The following is a 25,805-nucleotide window of genomic DNA, read 5'->3' on the forward strand; positions in this document are numbered from 1 at the left end:
GTGGCTTTAAAGGCAAAGCCATTGTCACTCTGAAGGCTCCACGGCAGCCCAAGCCTGGGAGTAATTTCATGGATTAAAATTCTTATAACCTGCTTAGGCTGTTCACTATGACAGGGAAAAGCCTCAATCTGTCCAGTAAATTTATCCACCCAAACTTGTAATCAAGAACATCCATTTGCCTTTGGCATATGAGTAAAATCAATTTGCCAGTCCTCTCCAGGATATTTTCCACTTCATTGTAACCCAGATTTTGCTAACTTTTCAGTCTTTGGGTTATTTTTCTGACAAATCTCACAGTTTTTGATAATGTTCTCTAAAGTTTCCATTACATTTTTCCTTTAAAGAAATGAGAAGCCATCTGGTAAGTGCTCTCAACACCTAAATGAAAACTCTGGTGTAAACTCTTAAGAATTTTCCATTGAGAATTTTCAGTAATTATTCATCATCCATCCTTGGACTATAAGCATCCTTTATTGATAATGTTTGCTCCTACTTTCTCATATCTTTCTAATTCTTCCTCATTGTAATGTTTTTCCTATTCCACAGGACCTGTCTAGTTCAAAGGCATCTGCAGTGAAGGGGTTTCTTAAACTGCTGGTTTTCTGGCTTGACAGTCAGCCAGCTGATTACCCTCAGCTACTTATTCCCATCCCTACTGTGTCCTTTGCAGTGCACAACAGCTACTTCTGTAGGACAATTTATAGCAGTTAAAAGTCTCTCAATCTTTTGAAATGCTTAATAGGTTCTCCTGTTGCCGTTTTAAACTGTCTTTCTTTCCGTATCACAGCATGAACAGGTAAAGTCAAATAAGCATACTTAGAATCACTGTAGATATTGACTTGCTGCCCTTTGATTAACTCTAGAGCTCGGGTCAGAGCCACAAGCTCCACTACCTGAGCACTCATTCCCTGGGGGAGAGACTTTGCTTTTAAAATCTGTCCAGTCGCATTATAGTGTAACCTGCTTTAAGTTTCCCATCCCGAACAAAAGAACTGCCATCTGTAAATATTTCCATATCAGGATTGTCTAATGGGGTATCCATCAGGTCTTCCCGAGCTGAATAGTTTAAAGTTAGAAACTGGGAACAATTGCTATCAGGTGTTTCATTTTCCTTGTCAGGAAGGAAAGTGGCAGGATTTAAGTTTTTCAGGTATCCTATATATAGCTGATGAGGCCCTCGGGGTTGTGTCAAAACTCCCAAGACCATACCTTTTCTTTCAGTGACAAACAAATTAAATTCTGACCCTGTGGGCAAGCTTAAAGCAGGAGCTGGCAGGAGAGCAATCTGAAGAGCTTTAAAAGCCTTTTGAGTATCTAGAGACTGAACCAGTTTGTCAGTTTGGGCTTGTTGAGTTTCAGTTGTAAGTTCATATATAGGCCAGGCAAGTTCCCCATAACCCAGAATCCAAATGAGGCAGTAGCCTATGATTCCCCCAAATCCTCTCAATTGTCTGAAAGTCATAGGTAGGGGATGACATAGTATAGATTTAACTCTAGAAAGCATGCTGAAAAATATTTCTCTTGTTCAGTGATTTTATACAATAGAGTATAAGGATTAGGCACCATGGGGTGTAAAGGATGTACAGCCTCATTTATTATTTGTAAATCTTGAACTAGTCTCCACTTATAATTTGACTTCTTTATACCCAAAATAGGAGTGTTGCATGGACTGTTACAGGGAATTAATAGCCCCTGCTCCTTTAAAATCTCGATGATGAGTTTTAACCGTTCTTTAACCTTGGGTTTCAGTGGATACTGCTTTTGATGGGGAAATATGAGTGGGTTTTTGAGCTTCACAACTACAGGAATAGCATTTTGTGCTCGACCCACAGATTTTCCATCAGCTCACACTTTAGGATTTACATTTTGTTCAATTAAAAGGAGAGAAAGAAAGGGCTCCATATTCATGAAACAGAGGCATGGACTTTGCTCAGTATATCCCTCCCCAAAAGGGGTGAGGGAGACTCTGGCACAATCTGGCACTCTGTAAAAATAGAGTCCCAGTTGCAGCTTAGAGGATGACCAAAATATTAATGTTTGGCTCGTCCAGACAGTCCCATTATGGAAGCGGATGGGGAGAAAGTGGACCAGGGGCTTCAGTAAGCACAGAGTAACTTGCCCTGGTGTCCACAAGGAAATTGACAGATTGGCCACCCACAGTTACTAATACCTGGGGTTCCTCAGCTGTAATTAGGGTGGGAGTTTGTGTGGGGACCCCTGGGCACATTCAGTCCTGGTTGTCTTGAGAATCCCACCACTGGGACCTACGCGTCTGGGGGCAGTCTCTCCTCCAGTGTGGCCCCTTACAGACAAACATGGAGCTGGGGACCCCTTAGATGCCTGAGGGCAATCCCGCTTGAGGTGCTCCTCCTTTCCACAGAAATAGCAAGCCCATCCCCTTTCACCTGGGTCTCTCCTGAAATTTTTCTCAGGCTGTTTAAGAACAGTCCTGACAGCCATTACAAGGGCTTCTGCCAGTACCTTGGTCTTTCTCTGCCTTTCTTTCTTCCCTCATACTCTCTGCCATAATAGACTGACTGAGCCAGTTGCAACAGATTATCTAAAGACTGATTTGGTCCATACATGTGTTTCAGTGGATATCTGGAGCTGACTAGGATCAATCTCAGTGAATCTGCAAAGGGCTTCCCTCAGTCTATCTAGGAATTTACCAGAAGCTTCCTTCTCTTCCTGTTCTATGTTTGCCAAATTAGGATCATTTAAAGTCTTAGCATGAGCTTGTCTGAGTCCTTCAAGAACACATCTGACAAAATGACTCTTATCCCATCATCCTTTAGCCTTTTAGTCCCGATCTGGTTCTATAGTTGGGACTGCCTGATCCCCAGTGGGGAGGGCAGCTATCTCATCCTCCCTCTTCCCTAATGATTCCTTGCCAAGCCATTCATCTCCATAGGCAACAGCTTTCCAAACTCAAGTTGTTGATGCAGGAGTTAGCGCCTGTCCCAGGATATACATCACATCCTCCCAAATAGGGTCATATAGCAGAATAGGGAGCTGAAAATTTCATACCCTAATATATACCCTTAGGACATAAATCTGACATGTCTCACAGAGAGAAAAAGGGCAGTACATATGCTACTTCTACCCATTTCCTCGTTCTCTACAGGACTAGTTTATTTGTAAACCAATATTATAATTAAGAGACCCTCCAACCAGCCACCATTCACTATCCTCCAATGGATACTGTGGCCATGTAGTATCACATAGGAAGATCAGGCATGTCTTCATTAGGCTCTGGGGATCAAATCTATCCCAGTTTTTCAGAGGAGTGAGGCTGGAATGGTTAGCTCCCATCTCTAAGAGAAAAACACTGACCAGCACTGTCTTTCTACTGGAGGCGTCCCTCCCTGCTCTAGATGGGGGTGGAGACAGGTCTTCCACCTAAGCTTCCTTCCCTGGCTGGAGTTAACCTGTCTCTTACCACAGGTATTCCACTACTGCCCCTCCCCATTCTACCACTGCGGTGGGGTGGAGATGCATCAGGGGTAGACCTGATGGCATCCCAGACTAATACCCAGTTCCTCACCATTAAAACTTTTGCTTGCCTCTGATGCCACCCGAGGTGCAATCAGAGTAACCTTCCAGAATGCCTCCCAAGCTAAGACCGCTAAGGGAAACATTTGTCTCCTGAGTGCCTATGCACAACCCTGAGTACATTCCTGACCACAATAAGACCAGCAAATCATAAAGGACAAACATAAAACCAAGATGTTCCTTCTGAGTCTTACCACACCAATATAAGTGATAGCAAAAGAGACGGTGAGGGGCTGGCCACTGAGGAAAAAGTGATTTTTGTCCTCAAGTTATTATGGCCAGTCCTTCCAGTTCATTCCCACAGATTCCACAGGAAGAATATCTAAGGAGTTGAGACAGAAGCAACTGGAGATCCTCCTCTGGTCCACTAAGAGCTAGTGTTACCAAAGGAAGAAGACTGCTGTATTTCCTGAGTAATCTTTAACCTGAGAGATGTTCTTGGAATTAGAACTCCATCTAGCTTCCAAACTATTGACTCCTAGTGAGGCTAGGCAATTTGTGAATACAAAAAAAAAAAACAAAGTTTGGAACCTAAGTGACAGTACACAGTAACAGCATAGATAACAAGTCCCTTGAAAGTCTATGATCCCACTGATTAGGTTAGTAGTTCTAATTCCCAGGAAGTTATGAAATGGTCAAAGAGACCAGAAAGTTTGGCCAAAAAAGGAGAGTTCCATCCACACGTTTTATCCACCTTGGTCTGTTTCCCTGGAGGAGACATTGGGTGCCTCTTGACATTAGCAGGTCAGTATAATCCCCCAACAGGGTTCCTGCCATAAGTGGTATGAGGTCACCACAGAACCAAAGATTTGGACCCAGATCTTGCTTCACACATGTGTGCATCTTTCAATCACACACACAAGCACACCATAGAGTTAGTAAAGTACAGCAGAAAATGTGTTTGCCAGGAGAACAAAGAACTAGAGCTCCAAGTGTCCTTACCTTGTCCTGAAGAATCCCAGATGAGCTCCCAAGGTGAAAGGTTGTTGCTGAGCCATGAAAGATGATGGGATTCTTGGCCTTTGGAGGAGAATTCAATCTGGGGCCAGTGATGAGACTTGATCACTCCAAGCTTTTGTGTAATAAAGTTTTATTAAAGTATAAAAGAGAGAGATTAAGCTTCTGACATAGACATTAGAAGGGGCAGAAAGAGTGCCCCCCCCTGCTAGACTTTAATGGTAACTTATACACCTATCAGAAGGGTACTAATTAAAGAAAGGAAATGTCTCAAAACTCAGAGAGTGGCACCAGGGCCCCTCACCCACAACATGCATTTTGAGGTAACATTGGAACAAGGTGAGTCATCCCAGGCCATAAAATGATTGACATGAATTTTGAAGAAGGCAGGTTTCCAAGCAAATACATAGTCTCATTAACATAGATTAGGAGAACAATTGTATGAGAAAAACATACTGGTTTGTTGAGCCATTATCAGTTCTGAGTCTTAGGCAGAACCTAAGTGAAGAAACACAGAGTCTAGGCTAAATACATAGTTCATTAACATAGCTTAAGAGAAACATTTCTAAATGGAAGGGGGCTTCCGTGCGGGGATGGCTCTGCACTGTCCCTTTGTTTGTCTCAGGCTCCTCTGAGAAGGAGACACCCCTTCATCCAGGTAATGAACAAAATGACGTCAGATGGCCTCTGCTGGGCAGCTGCCACAGAAAGCGGGGACAGATCAAAGCAGAAGAGGAACAACATCTGCTGCAACCAAGGCATGGAAGAGTTTCCACTGGGTCAGAGATCTCCACTGTGTTCTTGTGCACTGGCCTCTGGATTTCAAGTAAAGTCCCTTTCATTTCGAGTGAAATTCCTCTTGGTAGTTTGGACCTAGGCTGGTCTTTGGAGAGAAATCAATCCCTAAGCGTTTGGAGTGGGAGCACTAACTCCAAGACCCTAGACAACCAGAGAACTAATCCTAGAGAGTATCAAATAGTGTGAACTCACACAAAGGAAACCACTTGAATACAAGCCCTGGCATCACCAGACCACCAGTAGCACCCTGTGCAGGACTCCTCATCTAAACAACAAACAAAACAAAAGTACAAACCCAATCACTCAGCCTTGCCCAGCAGAGGGAAAACAAACAAAAACTCAGCATAAGTCTCAGCCTATACAAAGCTTACACAAACCGCTGGACCAACATTAGCTTTCTAAGGACAGGGACATTTGTTTATGTTTACTTAGGGTTCTGAGCCTAATGGCAGAAGCAGCACTTCGTGTCACTGCAGGGTGGTTGCAATCTTAAGCCTGAAAGAAATGCACATGGGTTCATTTGCCTCTTCCTTATGACCACAGTTCTGCTTAAGTATCTGTGTTTTCTGAAGGCAAGGTGCTTGCTTACTAATGTTAACAAGTCACCAGACAGTGTAATTCTGCCCACTCAGGGTAAAAAAAGGGTATGGCAGAAGCACTCACAGAACACACTTCCCTGAACTCTTCTAAGGAAATGATACAATGTGTCTGTCCTAGGAGTGTCTTTGCACAGCTCTGAAGCTGTGGGGAAACAACTCTCTGAACCTAGAACTTGTGGGCTGAAATGAAAGCAGCATTTGCACCTAGCGAACCTGAAATACTTGCAATCTCCAGCCTGATAGAAAAGCACACGGGGACATTTTTTGCTTCATCAGGACCACAAGGCTCCTCAAGTACTTGTGTTTTCTGAAGAAACATGCTGCTTACCACTTCTTGATGGGAAGTCCTCTGACAGTACAGTTTTAGCTGATCAGTGCAAAAACAGATATGAAAGTCAACATTCAAGGATAGCACATTGTGTCCTAGGATGCATTTACACAACTTTGAAACTGCAGGGAGACATCTTTTTGTGCACCTGGAGTTGGGGTCTGATGTCCCAAAGAAGTAATTTCCCCATGGGAAACCTGCGTAGTTGCAGCATCCCACCTGCCCAAAAAGGACAACAGGCTCAGTCTATCTTCCATTCCAGAAATCTTTGGCTAAGTAGTTGAATTTTCAATGAATCTGGCTGGCTTCCCTGGTGGCTCAGAGGAAAAAGCATCTGCCTGCAACCTGGGAGACCCAGGTTTGATCCCCGAGTCGGGAAGATCCCCTGGAGTAGGAAATGGAAAGCCACTTCAGTACTCTTGCCAGGAAAATTCCGTGGATGGAGGAGCCGGTAAGCTACAGTCCATGGGATTGCAAAGAGTTGCACACGACTGAGCAACGTTAATTCTCATGAAGCAGGCTGCTTGCCACTTCTGGCTGTGAAGTCACCTGACAGGACTTTTCACCTCATCATGGTAAAGACAGGCCTAGCCACCCACATTCACAGAGCACTCTCCACTGCTGCCTTTGCTCCACAAATGGTAGAGTGTGTACACTAGGAGTGTCTTTACACAGCTGTAAATGTGCAGGGAGATGTGTTATCTTGAAGCCGCAAATCCAGATAATACGGCAAAATCAGTATATTCCTCCTGTGAAAGCTGCATAATTGCAGCTTCCAACCAGACAGGAAGAAACGCACTGGCTCATTTGTCTGGGCATTAAAACAACAGCATTGGTTCATTACTTAATTCTTCCAAAAGGAACATGCAACTTGCCACTTCTTACTGGGAAGCCATCACCCAGTCCAGTTTCACCAAATTAGGCTGCTGACAACAGGTATGGCAGTCAACACTCCCAGAACATTCCCTTCTGAACTCTTTACTCATGAAATGATGCAGTCTGTCCTTGAGTTCTCTTACACAGCTTTCTAATGACAGGGACATTTGTTTATGTTCACATGGGGTTTGGAGCCTAATGGCAGAAGTAGCACTTCCATCACTGCAGGGTGGGTGCAGTCTTAAGCCTGAAGGAAAACCACATGGGTTCATTTGCCTTTTCCTTACAATGGCAACTTTGCTAAAGTGTCTGCGTTTTCTGAAAACACAGGCACTTGCTTATTAATGCCTCAAATCACCCGACAGTGTAATTCTGCCCACTCAGGGTAACAACAGGTATGGCAGAAGCACTCACAGAACACTCTTCCCTGGTCTCTTTCCTAAGAGAATGATACAGTGTGTTCTAGGGGTATCTTTGCCCAGCTCTGAAGCTGTGGGGAAATGTTTCTCTGAACCTAGAACTCGGGGTCTGAAATGAAAGCAGCATTTGCGCCTAATGAACCTGGAATACTTGCAATCTCCAGCCTGATGGAAAAACACACAGGAGCAGTTTTCCCTGCTCTAGGACCGCAAGTCTCATCAAGTACTTGTGTTTTCTGAGAGAAACACACTGCTTGCCACTTCTTGATGGGAAGTCCTCTGATAGTACAGTTTTAGCTGATCAGTGCAAAAACATATAAAAGTCACCATTCACGGAGAGCACACTGTGTCCTAGGAATGCATTTACACAGCTTTGAAACTGCAGGGAGACGTCTGCTTGTGCACCTGGAATTGGGGTCTGATGCCCCAGAGCAGTCGTTTCCCCATGGGAACCCTGTGCAGTTGCAGCATCCCTCCTGATGTAATTTCGAGAGTCACAGCCAGTTTATTTCCCTGCCCTTTCTGAGCCTTGTGAACACATGCCTAGGTCATACTGTGACATCCCTGAGGAAACAGTCTGTGCGAGAGTATCTGAGAGTGCTGGGTGCCATACCACTGTTACCTAGATTAGCTGATATCCCAAAGGAAAGGACCTTGACGCAAGGAGTTGCAAGCCCCCTGCTTGCTTCAGAAATCCCAATTTTTGACCAAAGCTATTGGTGTCAAAAGTAGGGGGAAAAATTTATGGATTTTCAGGCAGTTGCTAGGCTGCACCATTTCAGGGCCATAAGAGAGAAAACGCTAATTTTGCCAGCAAGGTTCAGTATCCAGGTTCACACACAGTGTGTGTCCCTGCAGTATCCAAGAATATTCCAGACAGACCTAGGATCACTGGATCTTTTCTACAGAGGGAATGTAAGGAACTTGAGTTTTTTTGCTTGTTTGTTTTTCCCTGTAAGTAGGCAGTCCTTCCCTACTGTGACACACATGATGGGTAATTGTTAGTTAAAATGACCTCCAAGCACAGATTTGCAAGTAGTGTTGTTATTCTCAGCAAACAGAATGTTGGGAAACCTATGTTTCTTTGATGAATGAAAGGCAAAAAAAGGGAGTGTTTTCCAGGCACCTACCTGTTAGCAACTGTCTAGATTCTATGATATGAGAAGACCACGTTTGCACAAAGGCCCTAATTTGGACAGTCACAGCTGGTATGTTTCTCTGCACTTTCTGAGCCTGGTGAATACATTCCTAGGTCATCCTGGGACTGCCCATGAGGAAACAGTTTGAGCGAGAGTGACTGAGAGTGCTGAGTGCCATACTGTTGTTACCTAGATTCGTTGACATTCCGGTGGAAAGGACCTTGACACAAGAAGTTATAAGCTGCCTACTTGCTTCAGAAATCCCAATGTTTTTAACCAAAGCTATTGCTGTCAAAGTACGAAAACAACGTTGGATAGATTTTCAGGCAGTTGCTAAACCCCAGCCTTCTAGAGTCAACCAAGAGACAATGCTAATTTTGTCATCAAGGTGCAATATCCAGGTTCACACTCAGTAGGTATCCCTGCAGTATCCAAGAATTTTCAAGACAGACCGAGGATCACTGGATCCTTCCTACAGAGAAAAGTTGTTGGAACTTGGGGTTTTTGTCTTGTTTTTCCCTGTGATTATGCTTTGGAGAAGAAGTGGCAACCCACTCCAATATTCTTGCCTGGAGAATCCCAGGGACAGAGGAGCCTGGTGGGCTGCTATCTATGGGGTTGCACAGAGTCAGACATGACTGAAGCGAGTTAGCAGCAGCAGCAGCGATTATGCTTTCCTTCCGTACTGTGAAACAGGTGAGGGGAAATTGTTACCTCCAAGCAAGGATTCACAAGTAGTGGGTTACTCTCAGCAAACAGAATGCTGGGAAACGTACATTGCTTTGATGCATGAAAGGCGAAAAAAGAGTGATTTTCAGGCATCTCTCTCTCAGCAACTGTCTAGATTTTATGATGTGAGAACACCACATTTGCACACAGGCCCTAATTTTGAGAGTCACAGCCAGTATGTTTCCCTCCACTTTCTGAGACTAGTGAACAGATTCCTTGGTCATACTGGGACTGCCCATGAGGAAAATCTGTGGGACAGTATTTGAGAGTGCTGAGTGCCATAGTGTTGTTACCTAGATGAGTTGACATTCCAATGGAAAGGACCTTGACGCAAGGAGTTGCAAGCCACCTGCAGTCACACAAAGAAATGCTGCTTCTGCCATTAGGCTCCAAATCCCACATTAACACTCCTAGTGTACAGACACTGTACCATGTGCTGAGCAAAGATTTAAGTGGAGAGGGCTCTGTGAATGTGGATGGCCAAGGCTGTTTTACTCTGATTAGGTGAAATGTACTGTCAGATGAGCTCACAGCAAGAAGTGGCAAGCAGCCTGATTCATGAGATATGAAGCTGCTAAGTTGTGTTCGACTCTTCCCCATGGACTGTAGCTTCCAGGCAAGAGTACTGGAATGGGTTGCCATTTCCTTCTCTGGTGGGTGGAACTTCCCGACCCAGGGATCAAACCCAGGTGTCCCGCATTGCAGGCAGATGTTCTACCCCCTGAGCCACCGGGAAGCCCGCCTGATTCACTAAAAACTCAGCTCCTTAACCAACGCTGTTCTAGGACTGAAGAATAGAATGAGCCTGTGGGTTTGCTGGCAGGTTGGTTGCTGCAATGATACAGGTTTCACAGAAGATGACTGCTGTTTGATGCCCTAAGCCAATCCCAGGTCGTAAAACACACGTCTCCCTGCAGTTTCAAAGCTGAGTGGGTCCGTTCCTAGGACACAATGTACTATCCGTGAATGTTGACTTCTCTGCCTATTTTTATCCCGAACAGTTAAAACTGTACTGTCAGAGGACTTTCCCACAAAAAAAGGCAAGAAGCGTGATTCTCCCAGAAAACACAAGTACTTGATGAAACTTGCTGTCATGAAGAAGGGGGAAATGCACCAGTGTGGTGTTCTGTCAGGTTGGAGACTGCAAGTATTCAAGTTTTGTTAGGGGAAAAGGTTGCTTTCTCTTCAGGCTCCGAGTTCTAGGTTCAGTAAGATGTTTTTCCCACAGCTTCAGAGCCAGGGAAAGACACTCCCAGAACACACTGTACCATTCCCTTAGAAAAGAGTTCAGGGAAGAGTGTTCTGTGAGCCCTTCTGCCATACCTCTTGCTACCCTGAGTGGGCCAAAGGACCCTGTCCAATGACTTTGTAGCATTAATATGCAAGTGCCTATGTTTTCAGAAAACGCAGATACTTTAGCAAAGCTCCGGTCTTCAGGAAGAGAAAAATGAACTCATGTGTGTTTCTTTCAGGCTAAGGACCGCAAGCACCCTGCAGTCACACGAAGAAATGCTGCTTCTGCCATTAGACTCCAAATCCCGTTTTAAGAAGACAAATGTCCCTGTAGTTAGAGAGCTGTGTCACAGAGCCCAGGGACAGATTGCACCATTCCAAGAGTTAAGAGTTGAGTGGGGAGGGTTCTGAGAGTTCAGTGGGGCGGGTTCTGTGCCTGCTGACTGCCATACCTGTGGTTAGCCTATTTCTTTGAGAGTGGACTGGGTGATAACTCCCAGTAAGCAGTGGCAAGTAGCATGTTCCTCTCAGCAAACTCAAATAATTGACCAAAGCTGTTGTCATAATGAGCAATGGAATGCCCTGGGGTGCTTTCGTGGCTGGTTGGAGGCCACAACTCTCCTGCTTTCCCAGGAGGAACATACTGATTTTTCCCTATTTGCAGGGACATTTGGTTCACATGGGATTTGGAGCCTAGGGAGAAGCAGCATTTCTTCGTGTGACTGTAGGGTGGTTGCAATCTTAAGCCTGAAAGAAACGCACATGGGTTCATTTGCCTCTTCCTTACAAAGGCAACTTTGCTAAAGTGTCTGCATTTTCTGAAATACAGGCGCTTGCTTATTAATGTCACAAAGTCACGTGACAGTGTAATTCTGCTCACTCAGGATAACAACTGGTATGGCAGAAGCACTCACAGAACACTCTTTCTTCCCTGGTCTGTTTTCTAAGGGAATGGTACAGTGTGTTCTAAGAGTGTCTTTGCACAGATCTGAAGCTGTGGGGAAACGTTTCTCTGAACCTAGAACTCGGGGCCTGAAATGAAAGCAGCGTTTGTGCCCATCAAACCTGAAATATTTGGAATCACCATCAGGATGGAAAAGCACTCGGGGACATTTTTCCCTGCTGTAGGACCACAAGTCTCATCAAGTACTTATGTTTTCTGAGAGAAACACGCTACTTGCCACTTCTTGATGGGAAGTCCTCCGATAGTACAGTTTTAGCTGATCAGTGAAAAAGCAGATAAAAAAGTCAGCATTCACGGAGAGCACATTGTGTCCTAGGATGCATTTGCACAGCTTTGAAACTGCAGGGAAATGTCTTGTGCACCTGGAATTGGGATCTGATGTCCCAAAGCAGTCATTTCCCCTTGGGAAACCTGTGTAGTTGCAGCATCCCACCTGCCAGAAAAAGACTACAGGCTCATTCTACTCTTCCATTCCAGAACAGCTTTGGTTAAGTAGCTGAATTTTCAATGGACCCATGGCTCAGAGGGTAAAGTGTCTGTCTGCATTGTGGGAGACCCGGGTTCAATCCCTGGGTCAGGAAGATCCCCTGGAGAGGGAAATGGCAAGCCACTCTAGTCTACTTGGAAAATTCCATGGACAGAGGAGCCTGGTTAGCTACAATCCATGGGATTGCAAAGAGTTGCACACGACTGAGAAACTTCACTTCTCATGAAACAGGCGGCTTGCCACTTCTGACTGTGAGGTTATCAGATAGTACTTTTCACCTCATCATGGTAAAAACAGGTTGGCCATCCACCTTAATAGAGCACTGTCCACTACTGTCTTTGCTCCACATCGGTACAGAGTTTGTACATTAGGAGTGTCTTTACACAGCACTAAATGTGCAGGGGAATGTGTTATCTTGAAGGTGCAAATCCAGATAAAATGGAAAAATCAGTATATTTGTCCTGCGAAAGCTGAATAGTTGCAGCCTCCAACCAGCCAGGAATAAATGCACAGGCTCATTTGGGCGTTATGACAACAGCTTTCGGCCATTCTTTGAGTCTTCCGAAAGGAAGGTGCAGCTTGCCACTTCTTACTGGGAAGTCATCACCCAGTCCAATTTTATGAAATTAGGCTGCTGACAACAGGTATGGCAGTTAACAGTCCCAGAACACTCCCCACTCAACTCTGAGAACATATCCCACTGAACTCTTTTTCCATGGAATGGTGCAGTGTGTCCCTGGGGTCTCTTACACAGCCTTCTCACAACAGGGACAATTTTTAATGCTCCCATGGGGTTCAGAGTCTAATGGCAGAAGCAGCACTTCTTCATGTGACTGCAGGGTGTTTGCAGCCTTAAGCCTGAAAGAAATGCACATGGGTTCATTTGCTTCTTCCTTAGGATCACAGCTTTGCTAAAATGCAGATTGTGTCTGCATTTTCTGAAAGCACAGCGGCTTGCCTATTGTTGCTACAAAGTCATGTGACAGTGTAATTCTGCCCACTCAAGGAAACAACTGGTATGGCAGAAGCACTCACAGAACACTCCTCCCTGGTCTCTTGTTTAAATGAATGATACTGTTTGTTCTAGGAGTGTCTTTGCAGAGCTTTGAAGCTGTGGGGAAATGTTTCTCTGAACTTAGAACTCGGGGCCTGAAATGAAAGCAGCATTTGCGCCTAACAAACATGGAGTACTTGTTTCTCCAGCCTAACAGAAAAGCTCACAGGGGCACATTTCCTTTCTTTAGGACCAGAAGTTGGCTTACCCCTTCATGATGGAAAGTTTCTAACAGTACAGTTTTAGCTTATCAGTGCAAAAAGAGATACAAAAGTCAACATTCATGGAGAGTACATTGTGTCCTAGGAATGCATTTACACAGCTTTGAAACTGCAGGGAGATATCTTCTGGTGCAACTGGAACTGGGGTCTCAAGTCCCAGAGTAGTCATTTTCCCTTGGGAAACCTGTGTGGTTGCAGCATCCCACCTGCCAGAAAAACACAACAGGCTCATTCTGCTCTTCCATTCCAGAACATCTTTGGTTAAGTAGTTGAATTTTCACTGAATCTGGCACACTTCCCTAGTGGCTCAGAGGGTAAAGTGTCTACCTGCCACATGAGGGACTTGGGTTCTATCCCTGGGTCAGGAAGATCCTCTGGAGAAGGAAATGGCAAGCCATTCTAGTACTCTTGCTTGGAGAATTCCGTGGATGGAGGAGCCTGGTAAGGTACAGTCCATGGGATTGCAGAAAGCCACATGACTGAGCAACTTCACTTCTCATGAAGCAGGCAGCTTGCCACTTCTGGCTGCAAGGTCACCCGACAGTACTTTCCACCTCATCAGGGTAAAAACAGGCCTGGCCATCCACATGCACAGAGCACTCTCCACTACCGTCTTTGCTCCACAAACGGTACAGAGTTTGTATACTAGGGTGTCTTACACAGCTCTAAATGCTGGGAAACGTATTATCTTGAAGCTGCACATCCAGGTAATATGCCAAAATCAGTACATACCTCCTGTGAAACCTGGATTGCAGCCTCTAACCAGCAAGGAAGAAAGGCACTGTCTCATTTGTCTGAGCATTATGACAGATTTGTACCATTATTTGAGTCTTCTGAAAGGAACATGCAGCTTGCCACTTCCTACTGGGAAGTCATCATCCAGTCCAGTTTCACTGAATTAGGCTGCTGACAACAGGTATGGCAGTCAACAGTCCGAGAACACTCCCCACTAAACTCTTTACACATGGAATGGTGCAATCTGTCCTTGGGCTCAGTTGCATAGCTTTCTAATGACAGGGACTTTTGTTTGGTTCACCAGGGATTTTTAGCCTAATGGCAGAAGCAGCACTTCTTTGTGTCACCTTAACCCTGAAAGAAACATCCATGGGTTCATTGCCTCTTCTTTATGACCGCAGCTTTGCTTAAGTATGTGCATTTTCTGAAAGCACAGGTGCTTGCCTATTAATGTTACAAAGTCACCTGATAGTGTATTTCGGCCCACTCAGGGTAGCAATAGGTATGGCAGATGAATCACAGAACACTATTCCTTATACTCTTTTCTAAGTGAATGATGCAGTGTGTTCTAGGAGTGTCTTTGCACAGCTCTGAAGCTGGGCAAACCGTTTCTCTGAACCTAGAACTTGGGGCCTGAAATGAAAGCAGCATTTGCGCCTAAAGAACCTGGAATACTTGCAATCTCCATCTTGCTGGAAAAGTTCACAGGGGCATTTTCCCCTACTTTAAGACCAAAGTCTGCTTGTCACTTCTTGATAGAAAGTCTTCTGACAGTACAGATTTAGTTGATCTGTGCAAAAACAGATGCAAAAGTCAACATTCTTGGAGAGCACATTGTGTCCTAGGAATGCATTTACACAGCTTTGAAAGTGCAGAGACATTGTCCTGTCCACCTGGAAATGGAGACTAACGTCCCAAAGCAGTCATTTCCCCTGGTACACCTTTGTAGTTGCAGCGTCCCACCTACCAGAAATACACAGCAGGCTCATTCTGCTCTTCCATTCTAGAGCAGCTTTCAGTAAATGGCTGACTTTTCAATGAATCCGGCGGGTTCCTCTGGTGGCTCAGAGGGTAAAGCGTCTGCCTGCAATGAGGGAGACCAGGGATCCATCCTGTGTCGGGAAGATTCCCTGGAGAAAGAAATGGCAAGTCACGCCAGTCTTCTTGCTTAGAAGATTCCATGGACAGAGGAGCCTGGTCAGCTACAGTCCATGGGATTGCAAAAAGCCAACACGACTGAGCACCTTCACTTCTCATGAAGCAGGTGGCTTGCCACTTCTTGATTTGAGGTCACCTGACAGTACTTTTCGCCTCTTCAGGGTAAAAACAGGCCTGGCCATCCACAGAGCATTCTCCACTGCTCTTTGCTCTGCAAATGGTACAGAATTTATACACTAGGGGTGTCTTTACATAGCACTAAATGAGCAGGGAAATGTGTTCTCTTGAAGCTGGAAATCTGGGTTATATGGCAAAATCAGTATATTTCTACTGTGAAAGCTGGATAGTTGCAGCCTGCAACCAGCCATGAAGAAACGCACTGGCTCATTTGCCTGGGCATTATGAAAACAGCTTTGGGAAATTCTTTGAGTCTTCCAAAAGGAACCTGCAGCTTGCCACTTCTTACTGGGAAGTCGTCACCCAGTCCAGTTTCACCAACTAGGCTACTGACAACAGGTATCCCAGAACACTCCTCACTGAACTCTTTACTCATGGAATGGTGCAATATGTCCCTGGGCTGTCTTACACTGCTTTCTAGGGACAGGGATATTTGTTTATGTTCACCTGTGATTTTTTGCCTAAAGGCAGAGACAGCATTTCTTCGTGTGACTGCAGGGTGCTTGCACTTTTAACCCTGAAAGAAACACTCATGGGTTCATTTGCCTTTTCCTCATGACCGCAGCTTAGCTTATATATCTGTGTTTGGTGAAAGAACAGGCACTTGCTGATTAATGCTACATAGTCAGTTGACAGTGTAATTCAGCCCATGAGGGTGACAGCAGGTATGCCAGAGGCACTCACATAGCACTCTTCCCTAACTCTTTTCTAAGGCAATGATACAGTGTGTGATAGGAGTCTCTTTGCACAGCTCTGAAGCTGGGGGGAAACGTTTCTCTGAACCTTAGAACTCAGGCCCTGAAATGAAAGCAGCATATGTTACTAATGAACTTGGAATACTTGTAATCTCCAGCCTGACAGAAAGCTCTCGGGGGCATTTTCCCCTTCTTTAGCACTGCAAGTCTGCTTGCCACTTCTTGATGGGAATTCCTCTGACAGTACAGTTTTAGAGGATCAGTGCAAAAAGGGATGCAAAAGTCAACATTCACGGAGAACACATTGTGTCCTAGGAATGCATTTACACAGCTTTGACTCTGCAAAGAGACATCTTTTTGTGCACCTGGAATTGGTGTCTGATGTCCCAAAGCAGTCATTTCCCCTTGGGTAACCTGTGTGGTTTCAGCATCCCACCTGCCAGAAAAACACAGCAGGCTCATTCTACTTTTTCATTCCAGAACAGCTTTGGTTAAGAAGTTGAATTTTCTGTAAACCCCAGCGGGCTTTCCTGGTGGCTCAGAGGGTAAAACGACTGCCTGCAAAGTGGAACACCCGCGTTCAAAACCTGGGTCAGGAAGATGCCCTGGAGAAGGAAATGGCAAGCCACTCTAGTACTGTTACCTGGAAAATTCCGTGGACTGAGGAGCCTGTTAAGGTACAGTCCATGGGATTGCAAAGAGTCAAACATGACTGAGAAACTTCACTTCTCATGAAGCGGGCGGCTTGCCACTTCTTGGTTCAAGGTCACCTGACAGTATTTTTCACCTCATCAGGGTGAAAACAGGCCTGGCCATCCACATTCACAGAGCACTCTCCACTGCTGTCTTTGCTCCACAAACGGCACAGAATTTGTACACTAGAAGTGTCTTTACACAGCACTAAATGTGCAGGGAAATGTGTTATCTTGAAGCTGCAAATCCAGGTAATATGGAAAAGTCAGTATATTCCTCCTGTGAAAGATGTATAGTTGCAGCCTCCAAACAGCCAAGAAGAAACACAATGGCTCATTTGTCTGGGCATTATGACAACAGCTTTCGGCCATTCTTTGAGTCTTCCAAAAGGAATGTGCAGCTTGCCGCTTCTTACTGGGAAGTCATCAACTGGTCCAGTTTCACCAAATTAGGCTGCTCACAACAGGTACGGCAGTCAACAGTCCCAGAACACTCCTCACTGAACTCTTTACCCATGGAATGATGCAATCTGTCCTTGGGGTCTCTTACACAGCTTTCTCACAACAGGGATTTTTTTTTTTTTTTTTTTATGCTCACGTAGGATTCAGAGACTAATGGCAGAAGCAGCACTTGGTGTGACTGCAGCGTGGTTTCAGTCCTAAGCCTGAAAGAGATGCACTTGCATTCATTTGCCTCTTCCTTATGATGGCAGTTTTACTTATGTATCTGTGTTTTCAAAAAGAACACCCCCTTGCTTTTTAATGCTACGTAGTCACTTGACACTGTAATTCAGCCCACTCAGGGTAACAACAGGTATGGCAGAAGTACTCACAGAACACTCTTCCCTGAACTCTTTTCTTAGGGAATGATACAGTGTGTTCTAGGAGTGTCTTTGCACAGCTCTGAATCTGCGGGGAAATGTTTCTCTGAACCTAGAAATGGTGGCCTGAAATGAAAGCAGCATTTGTTACTAATGAACTTGGAATACTTACAATCTCCAGCCTGATGGAAAAGTTCATGGGGTCATTTTTCTCTTCTTTAGGACCATGGGTCTGCTTGCCACTTTTTGATGCGAAGTCCCTTGGCAGTACAGTTTTAGCTAATCAGTAGAAAAACAGATACAAAAGTCAACATTCACAGAGAGCACACTGTATCCTAGGAATGCATTTACACAGCTTTGAATCTTCAGGGAGACGTCCTGTTGTGCACCTGGAAATGGGGTCTGACATCCCAAAACAGTCATTTCCCCTTGGGAAACTGTGTGGTTGCAGCAGCTCACCTGCCAGAAAAACACAACAGGCTCATTCTGCTGTTCCATTCCAGAACAGCTTTAGTTAAGTAGTTGAATTTTCAATGAATCCGGCAGGCTTCCCTGGTGGCTCAGAGGGTAAAGCATCTGCCTGCAACATGGGTGACCTGGGTTTGATCCTTGGATCAGGAAGATCCATTGAGAATTAAATGGCAAGCCACTCCAGTAGTCTTGCTTGGAAAATTCCATGGATGGAGGAGCCTGGTAAGCTACAGTCCACGGGATTGTAAAGAGTCGCAATGACTGAACAACTTTACTTCTCATGAAGCAGGCGTCTTGCCGCTTCTGGCTGCAAGGTCACCCGACAGTACTTTTCACCTCTTCAGGGTGAAAACAGGCCTGGCCATCCACATTCACAGAGCACTCTCCACGCTATCTTTGTTCCCCAGGTGGTACAGAGTTTGTACACTAGGAGTGTCTTTACACAGCTCTACTTGTGCAGGGAAATGTGTTATCTTGAAGCTGCAAATCCAGGTAACATGGCAAAATCAGAATATTCCTCTGCTGAAAGCTGGATAGTTGCAGCCTTCAACCAGCAAGAAATGCACTGGCTCGTTTGTCTGGGCATTATGACAACAGCTTTTGGCCATTCTTTGAGTCTTCCAAAAGGAACATGTAGCTTGCCACTTCTTACTGGGAAGTCATCACCCAGTCCAGTTTCACCGAATTAGGCTGCTGACTACAGGTATGGCAGTCAACACCCAGAGAACACTCCCTGCAGAACTCTTTACTCATGGACTGGTGCAGTCTGTCCTTGGGTCTCTTACACAGCTTTCTAACGACAAGGGCATTTGTTTGGTTCACGTGGGCTTTTTAGCCTAATGTCAGAAGCAGTATTTCTTTTTTGACCACAGGGTGATTGCAGTCTTAAGCCTGAAGGAAATGCACACGGGTTCATTTTCCACTTCCTTACGAAGGCAGCTTTGCTAAAGTGTCTGCTTTTTCTGAAAGCACAGACTCTAGCTTATTAGTGCTACCAAGTCACCTGACAGTGTAATTCTTCCCACTCAGGGTAACAACTGATATCGCAGAAGCGCTCACAGAATGCTCTTCCCTGGTCTCTTGTCTAAGGGAATGATACAGTGTGTTCTAGGAGTGTTTTGCACAGCTCTGAAGCTGTGGGGAAATGTTTCTCTGAACCTAGAACTCAGGGCCTGAAATGAAAGCAACATCTGTGCCTAAGGAACCTGGAATAATTGCAGTCTCCAGACTGACAGAAAACACACGGGGGCATTTTCCCTTCTTTAGGGCCGCAAGTCTCATCAAGGACTTGTGTTTTCTGAGAGAAACATTCTGCTTACCACTTCCTGATGGGAAGTCCACTGACAGTACAGTTTTAGCTGATCAGTGTAAAAACAGATGCAAAAGTCAACCTTCACGGATAGCCCATTGTGTCCTAGGAATGGATTTACACAGCTTTGAAACTATAGGTAGATGTCGTTTTGTGCACATGGAATTGGGGACTGATGTCCCAAAGCATTCGTTTCCCCTTGTGAAGCCTTGTAGTTACAGCATCCCACCTGCCAGAGAAATACAAGAGGCTCATTCTACTCTTCCATTCCAGGACAGCTTTTGTTAAATCAGTGAATTTTCAATGAATCCAGCCGGATTCTGGTGACCCAGAGGGTAAAGCATCTGCCTGCAACATTGAAGACCCGGGTGTGATCCCTGGGTCAGGAATATCTCCTGGGAAAGGAAGTGGCAAGCCATACCAGTACTTCTTGCCTGGAAAATTCCGTCGAAAAAGGAGCCTGGTAAGCTACATTGCATGGGAGTGCAAAGAGTCGCATACAACTGAGCAACTTCACTTCTCATGAATCAGGTGGCTTGCCACTCTGGCTGTGAGGTCACCTGATATTACATCTCACCTCATCAGGCTAAAAACAGGCCTGACCATCCACATTCACAGAGCACTCTCCACTGCTATCTTTGCTCCACAAATGGTACAGTTTGTTCTCTAGGAGTGTCTTTACACAGCTCTAAATGTGCAGGGAAATATGTTACCTGAAGCTGCAAATAATGTAATATGGCAAAGTCAGTATATTCCTCCCCTTAAACCTGGATAGTTGCAGCCACCAACCAGCTAGGAAGAAACGCAGTGACTCATTTGTCTGGGCATTATTACAACAGCTTTGGGCCATTATGAGTCTTCTGAAAGGAAATTGCAGCTTGCTCCTTCTTACTGGAAAGTCATCACCCAGTCCAGTTTCACCAAATTAGGCTGCTGACTACAGGTATGGCAGTCAACACTTCCAGAACACTCACTATTGAACTCTCAGAACACTCCCCACTGACCTCTTTACTCGTGGTATGGTGCATTCTGGCCTGGGCTCACTTACACAGCTTTCTAATGACAGGGGGATTTATTTCTGTTCACATGGGATTTGGAGCCTAATGGCAGAAGCAGCACTTTTTCGTGTAACTGCAGGGTGGTTGCAGTCTTAAGCCTGAAAGAAATGCACACGGGTTCATTTGCCTGTTTCTTATGACCGCAGCTTTAGTATCTGCCTTTTCTGAAAGCATAGGCACTTGCTTTTTAATGCTAAAAAGTCATCTGACAGTGTAATTCCACCCACTCAGGGTAACAATTATGGCAGAACCACTTGCAGGACATTCTTCACTGAAGTCTTTTCTGAGAAATTGTACAGTGTGTTCTTGGAATCTTGGCACAGCTCTGAACCTGTGTGGAAATGTTTCTCTGAACGTAGAACTCGGGGCCTGAAGAGAAAGCAGTATTTTCACCTAGCAAACCTGGAATACTTGCAATCTCCAGCCTGACGGAAAAGCACACGGGTCATTTTTCCCTTCTTTAGGACTGCAAGTCTCATCAAGTACTTCTGTTACCTGAGAGAAACACTCTGCTTGCCACTTCTTGATGGGAAGTCCTCTGACAGTACTGTTTTCGCTGAATAGGGTAAGAACACATACAGAAGTCAACATTTACAGAGAGCCCATTGTGTCCTAGGAAGGCATTTACACAGCTTTAAAACTGCAGTGAGACAACTTTTTGTGAACCTGGAATTGGGATCGGACGTTCCAAAGCAGTCATTTCCCCCTGTGAAACCTGTGTAGTTACAGCATCCCACCTGGCAGAAAAACACAGCAGGCTCATTCTACTCTTCAATCCCAGAACAACTTCGGGTAAACAGTTGAGTTTTCAATGAATCTGGTGGGCTTCCGTGGTAGCTAAGAGGGTAGTGTCTGCCTGCAATGTGGGACACCCAGGTTTGATACCCGGGTCGCGAAGATTCCCTGGAAAAAGAATTGGCAACCCACTTTAGTACTCTTGACTGGAAAATTCCATGGACAGAAGACCTCCATAGGCTACAGTCCATGGGATTGCAAGGAGTCGCACATGAGTGGGCAACTTCACTTCTCATGACAGGCAGCTTGCCACTTCTTGCTGTGAGGTCACCTGACAGTACGTTTCACCTACTCAGGGTAAAAACAGACCTGGCCATCCACATTCATAGAGCACTCTCCACTGCTGTCTATACTCCTCAAACTGTACAGTGTTTGTACACTAGGAGTGTCTTTGCTGCGGCTGCTGCTAAGTCGCTTCAGTTGTGTCCGACTCTGTGCGACCCCATAGACGGCAGCTCACCAGGCTCCCCTGTCCCTGGGACTCTCCAGGCAAGAACACTGGAGTGGGTTGCCATTTCCTTCTCCAATGCATGAAAGTGAAAAGTGAAAGTAAAGTCACTCAATTGTGTCTGACTCTTCGTGACCCCATGGACTACAGCCTACCAGGCTCCTCCATCCATGGGATTTTCCAGGCAAGAGTACTGGAGTGGGGTGCCATTCTCCAGGAGTGTCTTTACCCAGCTCTAAATGTACAGGGAAACATGTTATGTTGAGGCTGGAATCAAAGTAATATGGCAAAATCTATATAATCATCCTGGGAAAGGTGGATAGTTGCAGCCTCCAACCAACCATGAAGAAACACACCAGGTCATTTGTCTGTACATTATGACAACAACTTTGGTTCATTATTTGAGTTTTCTGAAAGGAACATGCTACTTGCCACTTCTTATTGGGAAGTCATCACCCAGTCCATTTTTCACCCAATTAGGCTGCTGACAGCAACAGCCAGCTGGTTGTTGTAGGCTGGTAGTCAACACTCCCCACTGAACATGGGGTCCCATGTGCAGGGTTTGGGGGCTGGGTTCGCCTAGCAGACTGTGAATGTGTGACTCCAGATACATTGTCTGGAGAGGGGTGTCACCCTGAAGACTGTGGACCTGTGACCACAGCTACAGGTTCGGGAGGCAGTCACCCTGGAAACTCTGGACATGTGACCCCAAGTGTAGAGTCTGGGAGGGGGTCACCCTGGATACTGGCAATGTTCGATCCCAGATGGAGGGTCTGAGAGGTGGGGACACTCTGGAGTGAGACCCAAGGAACAGGGTCTGGGAGGTGGGGTCATCCTGGATAATGTGGACATTTACCCCAGGAACAGCATGGGATGTGAGTTTACACTGGAGACTGTGGGCATTTGACTTCAGATGCAGGGTCCGGGAGGTAGGGTCACTGTGAAGTCTGTGGATGTGCAACACCAGGCACAGGGTATTGGGGGGTGTTACCTGGAGACTTTGTATATGTGACCCCAGGTGCAGAGTTGAGAGAGGATCATCCTGGAGACTATGAACATGTGACTCCAGGTAAAAACTCTGGGAGAGTATCACTCTTGAGGCTGTGGTCTGTGACCCTATGTACAGGGTCTGGACTGTGGGGTCACCCTGGAGACTGGACATGTACTCCAGGTGCAGGATATGGGAGGTGGGTTTACACTGGAGACTGTGGTCATATGACTCCAGGTAGAGGTTCTTGAGGGTGGGGTCAACCTGGAGACTGTGGACATTTGAACCCAGATATAGTGTCTGGGAGGGGACACCAAGGGGACTGTAGATAGGTGTCCCTAGGTACAGGGTCTGGAGGGTGTCACCCTGAAGACTGTGGACATGTGAACCCAGGTATAGTGTCTGGGAGGGGACACCAAGGGGATTGTAGATAGGTGTCCATAGGTACAGGGTCTGGGAGGGTGTTATCCTGGAGACTGTGAACCTGTGAACCCATGTATGTGGTCTGGGAAGGGTCGTCACCCTGTAGACTGTGGGCATGTGACCCCAGGTTCAGGGTCTCAGAGGCTGTCACCCTGGAGACTGTGGATGTGTGACCCCAGATTCAGTGTCTGGGCACAGGGTCACCCTGGAGACTGTAGTTTTGTGATCCCAGGTACAGGGTATGGGGGTGATCACCCTACAGACTGGACATGTGACTCCAAGTTCAGGGTCGGGAGGAGGTCACCCCGGAGACTGTGGACATGTGAGCCGAGGTGTAGGGTCTGGGAAGGGTTCACCCTGGACAACGTGGACAAATGATCTCAGGTACAGGGTCTGGGAGTGTTAACCCAGGGGACTGTAAATATGTGACCCTGGGTACAGGATCTGGGAGGGTGCCACCCTGGAAACTGTGGACATGTGGTCACAGCTGTGCAGTCTGATGTGGTAGAGTCACCCTAGAGACTGTGGGCCTGTGAACCCAGGTACAGTGTCTGGGAGTTGTCACCCTGGAGATTGTGAATGTGTACCCCAGAGGCAGGATCTGGGAGGGGGAGTCACCCTGGAGATTGTGGATGTGCCACCCCAGGAAAAGATCTGGTGAGGTGAAGTGAAGGATCCAGTTATCCTGGAGACTGTGGACATATGCCCCAGGTACAGGGTCTGGGAGGTGGGGTCACCTTGGAGACTGTGAAAGTTTGACCCCAGGTACAGGGACTGGAGGGTGGGGTCACCCTGGAGACTGGACATGTGAACCCAAGTGCAGTGTATGGTCACCCTGGAAATTGTGGAACTGTGAACCCAGGTATAGTGTCTCAGGAATCTGGGAACAGGGTCACCCTGGAGACTGTAGTTATGTGACCCCAGGTACAGGGTATGAGGGTGATCACCCTGGAGACAGTGGACATGTGAACCCAGGTGCAGTGTCTGGGAGAGGTGTCACCTTGGAATTTGTGGACATGTGACCCCTGGAGCAGGAGAGGGGTCACGTTGAAGATGTGGGCTTGTGACCCTAGGTGCAGGGTCTGGGAAGATGGTCACCTGGAGACTGTTTCAATGTGACCCCCAAGGTCTGGGGAGGGGTGTCACCCTGGAGACTGTGGACATGTGACTCCAGGTATAGATTCTGGGAGGGGGTTCAGCCTGGAGACTGTGGACATGTGAGGCCCTCTGCAGGGTTTGGGAGGGGTCACCCTGGAGACTGTAGACATTTGAACTCAGGTGCAGGGTCTGGGAGGGGGTCACCATGAAGACTGTGGATGTGCAATCCAGGTGCCGTTACTGGGAAGCAAGGTTACCAAGGAGACTGTGGATATGTGAACCCACATGCAGGTTATGGGGGGGGCGGGGTTTCACCTTGTAGACTGTGGACATGTGGCTCTAGTTACAGTGTCTGGGGAGGGGTGTCACCCTGGAGACTGAAGACGTGTGACCCCAGGGGCAGGGTCGGGTGGGGGTCACCCTGGAGACTGTGGACATGTGACCCCAGGTTCAGAGTCTGGGAGGGTGTCACCCTTGAGACTATGGACGTGTGATGCCAGGTGAAGAGTTTGGGATGTGGATCACCCTGGAGACTCTGGACATGTGACCCCAGGTACAGGGTTTGGGAAGGGTTTACTGTGGAAACTGGCCATATGACCCTAGGAGCAGGGCCTGGGAGGGGGGTCACCCTGTAGAATGTGGACATGTGACCCCAGGTAGAGGCTAAGGTCACCCTGGGACTGTGGACGTGTGACCCTAGGTACAGGGTTTGGGGAGGGGAATTCACCTGGAAACTATTGATATGTGAACCCGGTTTCACAGTCTGGGAAGTGGGGTCACCCTGGGACTGTGGATGTGTGACCCAGGTACAGGGTCTGGGAGGGTCTCTCAGGGAACTGTAGATATGTGACCTTAGGTACAGGATCTGGGAGGGTGTCACCCTGGACACTGTGGATGTGTGATCACAGGTGCGTGGTCTGGTGTGGTGAGGTCACCCTGGAGGAGGTGGACATGTGAACCCAGGTACAGTGTCTGGGGGGATGTCACCCTGGAGACTGTGAATGTGTATCTCAGGTGCAGAGGCTGAGAGGGGAGTCACCCTGGAGACTGTGGACGTGTGAACCCATTTAAAAGATATGTTGAGGTAACGTCACCCTAGAGACTGTGCACATGTGACCCCAGGTATAAGGTCTAGTGAGGTGCAGTGACCCTGGAGACTATGGATGTTTGACCCACGGTACACGATGTTGAGGATTGGGTCATCCTGGAAGCTGAGGATGTTGACCCCAGGTACAGGGTATGGGGAGGGAGATCACCCTGGAGACTGTGGATCTGTGAACCCTGGTACAATGTCTAGAAGATGGGGTCACCCTGGAGACTATGGACATGTGACCTCAGGTACAGAACCTGGGAGGGAACTCACCCTGAAACTGTGGACATGTGACCACAGGTACAGGGCCAGGGTGGGATCACCATGGGAACTATGGATATGTGACCCCAGGTGCAGGGTCTATGAGAAGAGATCTCCCTGGAGACTGCAGATGTGTGACCCTAAGTGCAGGGTCTGAGAGGGAAGTCACCCTGGAAACTGTGGACATGTGATCCCAGGTATGGGGTCTGTGTAGGGTCACCATGGAGATG

The sequence above is a fragment of the Bos grunniens genome, chromosome 13 (genome assembly GCF_055505025.1).
Source record: "Bos grunniens cultivar Pamir isolate PY7600 chromosome 13, Bosgru_T2T1.0, whole genome shotgun sequence".
Taxonomy (NCBI): Eukaryota; Metazoa; Chordata; class Mammalia; order Artiodactyla; family Bovidae; genus Bos; species Bos grunniens.